Genomic DNA, 9,621 nt, shown 5'->3' on the forward strand with positions numbered 1-9,621 from the left:
TGTATATAATGCATTCACGGATAAAAATATATGTTAATGCCTTGCCAGAGCCCGGATTTTATCACAACATGAGAGTGGAGAAAATACAAGGATCTTAAGCATATGTTGCCCCTGTGGGTCTCCATGCCACTATCTCCATCATTGTGTTTGTATAGTGTTTCCCTCGGTGCCTTTCACTGCTCCTAGGTCTAATGTGGTGATAAGCACAATGGCAGAGCCCAAGCCAGCAGACACACATAGTGGTTTGATACAAATGATTTGATAATTGGTAGGGAGAGCAAGGTGACATAATAGAAGGTAACTGCACTAAGATAGCTCCAGCCAAACAGCAACTATCCTAGTCCAGTATAGATGCACAGTAAACACCACCAGTGAAGATGGAGAAGGCGGGAAGCAGCCTATACTTTACCCCACCTTTATCCCCTGTAGAAGTGTTATTGATGCCACACTTCATGGGATGGAACAAAAACAAGCCCACATCCTCAAGTCCATTTTAAAAAAAAACAATAATAGGGGAGCCTGGGTGGCTCAGTCGGTTAAGTGTCCGAATCTTGCTTTCGGCTCAGGTCATGATCTTGTGCCCGGTTCGTGGGTTCAAGCCCCAAGTTGGGCTCTGTTCTGGCAGTGCAGAGCCTGCTTGGGATTCTCTCTCTCTCTCCTTCTATATCTACCCCTCACCCTCTCATGGTCTCTCTCTCTCTCTCTCTTTCTCTCTCTCAAAATAAATAAACTTAAAAAAAAAATTTTTAATAAATAAATAAATAGCCAATAATAGCCAAGGGAAATTGAAGGTAAAATCTTGTTCTGTACCATTCATTTTTATATGAAACATGTTCTGGATCATGAAGAGCAAGGGTAAAGAGGGTGATGGAGAATAAGGCAACAGCATTGTGCTGCACGTAAGGGCTGCTCCTTCTGCCTCATGAAGCTTGTGAGTGCATCCAAACAAACCCACAAGCGTTGCTTTTCCTCTGCATGCCTCACAATTTTATGTTTTGGGAATTTTGTGTTCCTTTTTGTAGGAAGTTGATCTTTGTAAATTAAGGCCCTTAGAGTTTTTCTCATTTTTATGTGGCTAGCTGTGCTTCTCACACCCTTCCTGTCTGCTCTTTTTCAGGAAAATCCTAATTGAACTCCATGGAATTAGTTCTCCTCTTTACATCAGACCTTATTTATAAAATTTTTAGAAACTACAACATTATCGCTCTTCCAGACAGAATAGCAAAATATTAACATACCCCAAAGCAAGTCTCCTCTGTAAGGTCAAACTCAATTATCATCACCACACAGGAAACAAACTGCAAAGCAAATCCCCCCCACCCCATATTCTTAAGCAATACAGGATGAGGACAAGAGAAAGAGAAACAAAAGTTGCTTCAATCAGGAAAAATATTTTGAGAAGCATTAGGAATACGTGAGGAATCAGGCACAGTAAATTTTACTCAACTATAATATTCAGGGAATGGCTCTGTTTTTTCTTTTTGTTTTTGTTTGGTTGCTTTTGTTTAAAATCCCCTGATTCGAAAGTTGCTGTGTTGGGGCACCTGGGTGGCTCTGTCATTTTCACATCCAACTCTTGATTTTGACTCAGGTCATGATCTCACAGTTGGTGAGATCCAGGCTCCACACTGACAGCATGGAGCCTGCTTGGGATTCTCTCTCTCCCTTTCTCTCTGCCTCTTCCCTGCTTGTGCTCTCTCCCTCTCGAAATAAATAAAATAAATATTTAAAAAATAAAAATAAATAAACATTTCTAGAAGTTTCTGTGTTACTGAATACAGTAAAACCTTGGTTTGCAAGCATAATTCATTCTGGAAACACGCTTATAATCCAAAGCACTTCTATATCAAAGTGAATTTCAAGAAACATTGGTACTCAATAGTGATCATGTGACGTTTGGCATCACATTCTACTTGTATTGCAAGACATCACTTCTTTATCAAGTAAAAATTTATTAGAAATGTTTGCTTGTCTTTGCAGAACATTCACAGAATAAGTTCCTTGCAATCCAAGGTTTTACTGTAATTCCATTTGCACGTCATTCTGGAAAAGGCAGGACTAAAGGGACAGAGACTAGATCACTGGTTCCCAGGGGCTAAAGGGGGGAGGAAGGTTGACCCCCAAAGAGCAGCACAAGGTACTTTTGGAGGTAATGGAAATGTAGTGCATCTTAATTTTGGTGATGGTTATACTACTCCATGCATTCTTCAAGACCCATAGAACTGTACACTAAAAAAAAAGTGAATTTGGCCATATATAAAAATTAGTGAAGTTAAATGTTAACTTGCTGTGTGATGTAGGAGGGAGACCGCTGCCCTGGGATAAGGGATCTACATTTCACTCCCTCCAGCTCCATCCCCCTTCCTAGCACTACAGACAACAGTTATTTTGGCTTTTATGCTTATTACCAAAATTCTTTCTAAAATTCCTCTAGGAGCTATGCCTGCATTAGGAAGTAGAACATGCAGGGGGAAAGGTCAGTTTTCTTTGGCATGTTTCAATGTCTTTAGTACATGTGTGCCACAGTCCAGGATCCTTTCTTGTCCTCCTCTGGTGCTTTGCAATTCCACAAGCTACCACAGTTTTCTTAAATTCATTTTTGAGATAGAGAGAGAGCACAAGTGGGGGAGGAGTAGAGAGAGAAGGAGAGAGAAAGAATCCCAAACAGGCTCCCCACTGTCAGTATGGGAGCCCGACATGGGGCTCAAACTCACAAATGGTGAGAACAGGACCTGAGCTGAAATCAAGAATCTAGAATCAAGACGCTCAACCAACTGAGCCCCTACCCCAATGCCCCAACACAAGTCATCACATTTTAATAGATTTTACTATTAAATACTATCACTATTAATACTATTAGTAGTAATGCATTTATTCATTCATACATTTCACTACAAGCAAAATTAACAATTATGTTCTTAGATGCACTTCGTGAGTTCAAAAATCAGACTCCTGAGAGAGCAACATATGGCCGTTTGTGATTAGACTCAGCAACATAGAGATGTTTGTACTGAGTTGTCCTCCTCTATATATTCTCTGCAGCTTGTGGCTCTGTGTCCCTGTGAAAGCTCTTGTGATATTGCACCCTCAAACAGAGGGTTCAGAGAAATCTTCCTATTATGACAATCTGTAGTGCATATTTTTAACTCCTGCACTGAAGTGCTCTTTGTAATAAATATTTCTTGTATGCTTTTCCAGGTTTGTTCATGATTTGCCCTCAACATTTCTATATGATTTGTCCTGGGGCATTTTTTTTAAGTGTATTTATTTATTTTGAGAGAGAGTGAGCGAGCAGGGGAGGGCAGAGAGAGGGAGACAGAGAATCCCAAGCAGGCTACACACTGTTAGCACAGAGCCAGAGGCGGGGCTCAAACCTACGAACCACGAGATCATGACCTGAGCTGAAATCAAGGATCAGACTGGGCCACCCAGGCACCCCCAGGGCATTTTTATATGTATCATTTCCAATACCTTCTTTCTTTCATCAGTATTCTCTGTCCTTAGAGTTGATCTCCTGGACTATCTGATGTTCTATATCTCATTAGTTTTTCTTCTATGATTTTTTGGGATCAAAAACTTATTTGAAAATTTATACAGTTCAATCATTTAAGCTTCCTATAACTTTTAATTATGTAAACTGGGTATACAATCACCGGATGGTGGCATATTGGTTGACTATAGTTTTCAAGTGGAAACTTGCCCAGCAGAACCTTGGGAGTTATATACAAGCATTATAAATATATATAGAAAGATCACAGTACATATCACATTTTTTTTTTTGTTTCAAATGGCACCCAAGTTCCAGTATTCCTGGAAAAGCCTGTAGACCTTCACAAAATGGGGGTTAGGGGAGCAAGGCAGAGGCTTCCAGACAGGAGTTATCCTTGGCTCCTCTTTCATCATCCCTCACCTCCTACTGGTTGTCATGTCTTGTCATCTCCCTCACTTCTCTGCCTTACTCTATCCCCACCACCCTGCCCTTGAATAAGCCTCCACCTTCTCTATTCCTGGACCACAGCTGTAGGTCTAAACAGCCTGACACACAGAAAGTAGTCAATAAGCATTGGTGGATGGATGGATATTTGGATGGATGGATGGATGGATGGGTGTAGGAATGGGAAGAAAGAGGGAGAGGAGTGGAAAAATAGAAAGAAGGAAAAGAAAGAAAGAAATAGTTCTTCCTGATATCACGTGAGTAGAGTGGTTACAAATCATAAATGACCATGCTATGAAGCACATTTAATTTCTCAGCGCTCTAAAAAAAAAAAAAAAAAAAGTTACAGAGAGAGAAGGAGGCAAACCATAAGAGACTCTTAAATGCTGAGAACAAACTGAGGGTTGATGGGGGGGTGGGGGGAGGGGAAAGCGGGTGATGGGCATTGAGGAGGGCACCTGTTGGGATGAGCACTGGGTGTTGTATGGAAACCAATTTGACAATAAGTTTCATATAAAAAATAATAATAATTTCTCAGCCCTCTCAGTAGTAGAATGAACCCCAAAACATAATTTCTCTATCCATGTGGATAGTCAGCATTTGATGATTAAAAATACTTTATGGTCCACCAACCAAAAGTAGAGAAACCAATCATATTCTCACATGGCCCCCTAGACAGGTGATGAGGCACCCAGAGCCTTCTGCTGACAGCCCCCCTCCACCTTCCTTACACTTAGCTGCACAGGTCACCAAGACTCTCAGTGACAGTTGCCTGACTGCCTATTCTTTCAAACCAGAAAGCTCCACCACATCACTTGTCCAAGAGGCTAAGTCCTTTCCTCATTTGCCTGGGAGTCTAAAACGACTGTCTTGGAAAGTCATGCTGGCCAAGCGAGGCAGCCTGGGCTATGAAATGATAAATAACTAAAGTAACAAACTGGGAGACAGAAACCCACTTTTAAGACCATCATTCTCCTTTTTTCTTTTTTTTTTTTTTTTGGTAGAAACTGACTCTTCACATTAGATTATCAATCGTATCCCTGTTGAGTAAATTGCCATCTATCTTAGTGGTATGTGTGATACTAGAACTTTATCATGCTTATACGAGTGAATGCCTTTCGGTTTTATTATGCACAGGGGAAGGCCTCATAAAATGAATTCTAGTTTATATGTGGGTGGGTGTTAATAGCTTTGGGTACTTCCTTAGCAACCTTGCTTGGTGGAGCTCTATACTGTGGTCTAAATACAAACTACCTTCCCTTTCCTGGGTGCAGCTCTATTGAAATAAGCTATACCTGGCTTTTTGTCCATAGAAAACCATGTTTTGAAAACAGGCTCAGAAGGTAAAAAGCCATGGAAAAAGCTTAGCAAACTTTCTCTAAAGACAGAGAAACTCTTTCCTACCACCTTTAAGCAAAGCATGTAGTGAATGCCCACTGTATGACTAGGGAGTAAGTGAGGGACCCTATAATCCTGGGCTCAAACAGTTCTAATAATCTGGAGGTTATAAAAGGTTGACCATTGAGGCCAAAGAGCAAGGCTGAATAGCCTGTACTACTGGTACTACTTTGGTTTATAAGCTCTATGGTACAGAGACAGTATAAAACTTATTTATTAGGTGCTCAGTAGAGTACTGTGCAAACGTGGGTAACTTTTTAATAAACTTTGTTTGCTGATAAATGGAAAAGCATTCCAAAGTCATACATCACTTGAGAATCCAGGAGGACTAGTGATTCAAGGGATTAAGGTAAAGGTGGTAAAGAGCCAGGAAGTCCTAGGAAGCATTCATTCCAACTGCTCTTGTTCTGAGGGGTAAAAAAAAAAAAAAAAAATTGGATACATTTTTCAATAGCTGATTAAGATAGTGACTATGTGCTACCAAAATAATAAGAACAACCATTGAAATTTTTCAGCCAAACTGAATTTTTGTAATTAAGTATCTTTAGTAAAGCAAAATATAATATGTAATCTGAGGGTGGGTTTTTTTTTTTATGATTTTCAATCCTTTAACATAAAACCACCTTTTATTTCTTAAATTGAGACATGACTGGCATATAGCATGGCATTAGCTCAGGTGAACAACATAATGATTTGACAAATGTGTATATTACAGAACAACCATGACAACTCTAGCTAACATCCATCACCAGACAAAGCTATAAAAAAAGTTTCTTTTCTTGTGATAAGAACTTTTAAGATCTACTCGCGGCAACTTTCAAATATACGAAACAGCGTTGTCAACTACAGTCACCATGCTGTACATAACACTCCCAGGGCTTGTTTATTTTGTAGATGGAAGTTTGTACCTTTTGACCACCTTCACCCATATCACCCACCCTCAAAAGCACCTTTTCTAAAACTAAAAGCCAGTTGCAGAGGGGGTGAAGAGATCCTCATTCAAGAATTTGGTTCAGCTGCCATCCCACTAGTATCTGGGATTCCAACAGATTAATTTGACTATTTTGATCGGAAGACGCCTACAGAGAGATGAGGTGTTTTCAGTGCTTAAAACTGTAGCTTTTATCTGCGTCTATCACAGATCGGTAGCAAAGAGCTATGCTTTTAGCCTGCACCTGTTCTGTTCCGTTCCTAGAGTAAGGATTCTCAGTGAGCTTCAAACTCCTCAGTGTGGCTAACCGTGTTATCTTCTCTAATCTAACTGTGTTATGTCCAGAGAGCTGGACAGATGGCCCTCAGTGAGATCCCTACATGCCTTAGCCTTCAATGCCAAGGGATACTACAGAAAGCAATGGCTCACAGGATTGAGTTACAAGGGAAACTTGGAAGGGTATTTGAAAACGTAAGTGTAATTTCAGTTCACCAGAGGTCAGCCCTTTTCTTTTTCTTTTAATGGACAATTTCGAGAAATAAAGAAAGAAAAGTTTACAGACCTATTTGAATTTTATTTCTTTTCTTCCTCTTGAATTTGGGGTTTATTAATCTTACGTATCTTTTTAAATTTTCTCTACATATAAACGTATCTATAATTAATAACTAGTATTAATAACTAGTATGGTTTTGTGTGTTCTAAACTTTATATAAGTGGTATTATATTGGCATCGCACACATCAGAACTTGCTCTTCTTGCACAAATTATGTTTTTGAGATTTATGTATGTTGATAATGCAGTTCTAATTCATTCATTTCACTGTTTTATAGCATTCAACTGAATGCATTTATTTAGTTTTCCATTCTTCTCTTGAGAGACATTTTCACTGTTTCCTATTTGGGGCTGTCATCATCTATACATATTTTGCAGTGTGTCACTTTATGCTTATGCATATGCTTGTGTAGACTTTTTCTAGAATATATGTTCAAAGTGGTCTTGCTTTATAGTCTTGACTTTCATGATACTCCAAACTGAACCAACTTACACTAACATTAGCGGTACACGAGAGGTTCTGTTGCTCAAAATCTTTGACAACACTGGATATTATTTTTCTTGGTAGTTTTTCCAATCAGATAAATATGAAACAATGCCTTCCTGCTGTTTTAATTAGTATTTCCCTGATTTCCAGGGAGGTTGAGCATCTCCTCACCAGTAGCCATTCAGTTTTTCTCTTCTGGGAATTGCTAAGTCATCCTTGTTCATTATTACTGTATCATTAGATTGTATCATTTGTCTTTGTTTTATTGATTTGTAGTAGTTAAATGTTCTGCATACTAATCTTTTATCTCTGACTTATAAACGTTTCCCTGTGTTTGCCTTGCCTTTTCATTTGTGTTTTCTAAGGTACCGAAGTTTTATTTGTTTTCTTCCTTGTTTTTTTATTTAAAAAAATTTTTTTAATGTTCATTTATTTTTGAGAGACAGAGCACGAGTGGGGGAGGGGCAGAGAGAGAGGGAGGCACAGAATCTGAAGTAGGCTCCGAGCTCTGAGCTGTCAGCACAGAACCCGACACTGGGCTCAAACTCAAGAATTGCAAGATCATGACCTGAGCCGAAGTCCAACACTTAAGTGACTGAGCCACCCAGGTGCCCCTACTTTCTTGCTTGTTTTTAATGTAGTCAGATTTACCTATCTTTTCCTTCATGGTTTGGGCTTTATGTGGTTTGTTTAAGAAATCCTTGTGTAGACCAAGTTCATAAAAATATATAGGAGAACATCTCAAAGTTTCTTTTTAATGTTTTATTTATTTTTGAGAAACCGAACACAAGCGGGGTAGGGGCATAGAGAGAGGGAATAGAGGATCCGAAGCAGGCTCCATCCTGACAACAGAGAGCCCAATGTTGGGCTTGAACCCTCGTACCGCAAGATCATGACCTGAGCCAAAATCAGACACTAAATGGACTGAGACACCCAGACGCCCCAAACATCTAAAAGTTTTAAAGTCTTGCTTTTCACATTAAATTTCTAGTTAACCTAGAATTTCTTTACTCTTTTTTTTTTTTTTTTTGGATGTTGAGATTTAGAGATTCTTTTTAATTTACCATGTGGTTAACCAATTATTTCAAACACCATTTATTAAACAGTCCATCTTCTCCCAATCATCTCTCACATAAGTCCCCATATATGCACAGTCTGTGTTGTGTTTCCATTATAGTAACGCCAGGCTATCTTATTACTAGGTTCCCCAACTTATTCTTTTAAAAATGTTATTCATGGGGCAGCTCAGTCGGTTGAGCGTCTTGACTTCAGCTCAGGTCATGATCGTCATGATCTCATCGTTTGTCCTTTCGAGCCCTGCATCGGACCCTGTGCTGACAGCTGAGAGCCTGGAGCCTTCTTCAGATTCTGTGTGTCTCTGCCCCTCCCCTGCTCATGCTCTGTCTCTCTCAAAAAAAAAATAATAATAAAAAATTTTGTTTAATGTTATTCATGAACCATTGATCTTTCACATAAATTTTAGAATAAGCTTGTCAGGTCACACCTAATCTCTAAATACACTAAATTATTTATTTAGTATGTAAATATACATACACTAAAAACACCAATGAGAATTTTATTCAGGTTATATTACATGTATAGATTTGAGGACAATTGATAGCTTTATTAAATAGAATCCTTCAACCGATGAACATGATGTATCCATCCATTTATTTAAATGTTTTCTTCATGTTTTTCAATAAAGTTTTATACTTCCCTCCATTAAAATTCTGCACATCTTTTAAAATTTTTTTTTATTTTTTAGATTTATTCTAGGTTCTTGATGTTTTTGTTGCCAATGTAAGTGGTATCAAACTGATGCTTGTCCTTTGTTGGTGGTGACAGGAATAAATTTAATTACTGTATATTGTACTTATTTCCAGCTCCCTTCTCTTAAAAGTGTTAATTTGTCTGTTGGTTCTGTCAAAATTGTCTTGTACACAATAATGTTGTGTTGTATATTATGCTTTCTTATTCTGGCTAAGATTTGACAAACTGAATGGGTTTTTTTTGTTTTGTTTTTGTTTTAGGTAGGCTTTACACCCAGCATGGAGCCCAAGGCAAGGCTTGAACTCCCAATCCTGAGATCAAGACCCTGAAATCAAGCCTGAGCGGAGATCAAGAGTCAGACACTTAACCAACTGAGCCACCCAGGCGCCCCCAAACTGAATGTTTAATAAAAGAGTTGATAGCTAGAAAACTTGTTCTGTTTTTAACTATAAAGAGAACACGTGAGAATTTGGGGAAAATTTAAATATTACTAAATATCACCAGTCTTACTTTCTACCGGATTTACTGTTTTATGATGTATGGAGGATT

This window comes from Panthera onca, chromosome D4 (assembly GCF_046562875.1).
Source record: "Panthera onca isolate mPanOnc1 chromosome D4, mPanOnc1 haplotype 2, whole genome shotgun sequence".
Taxonomy (NCBI): Eukaryota; Metazoa; Chordata; class Mammalia; order Carnivora; family Felidae; genus Panthera; species Panthera onca.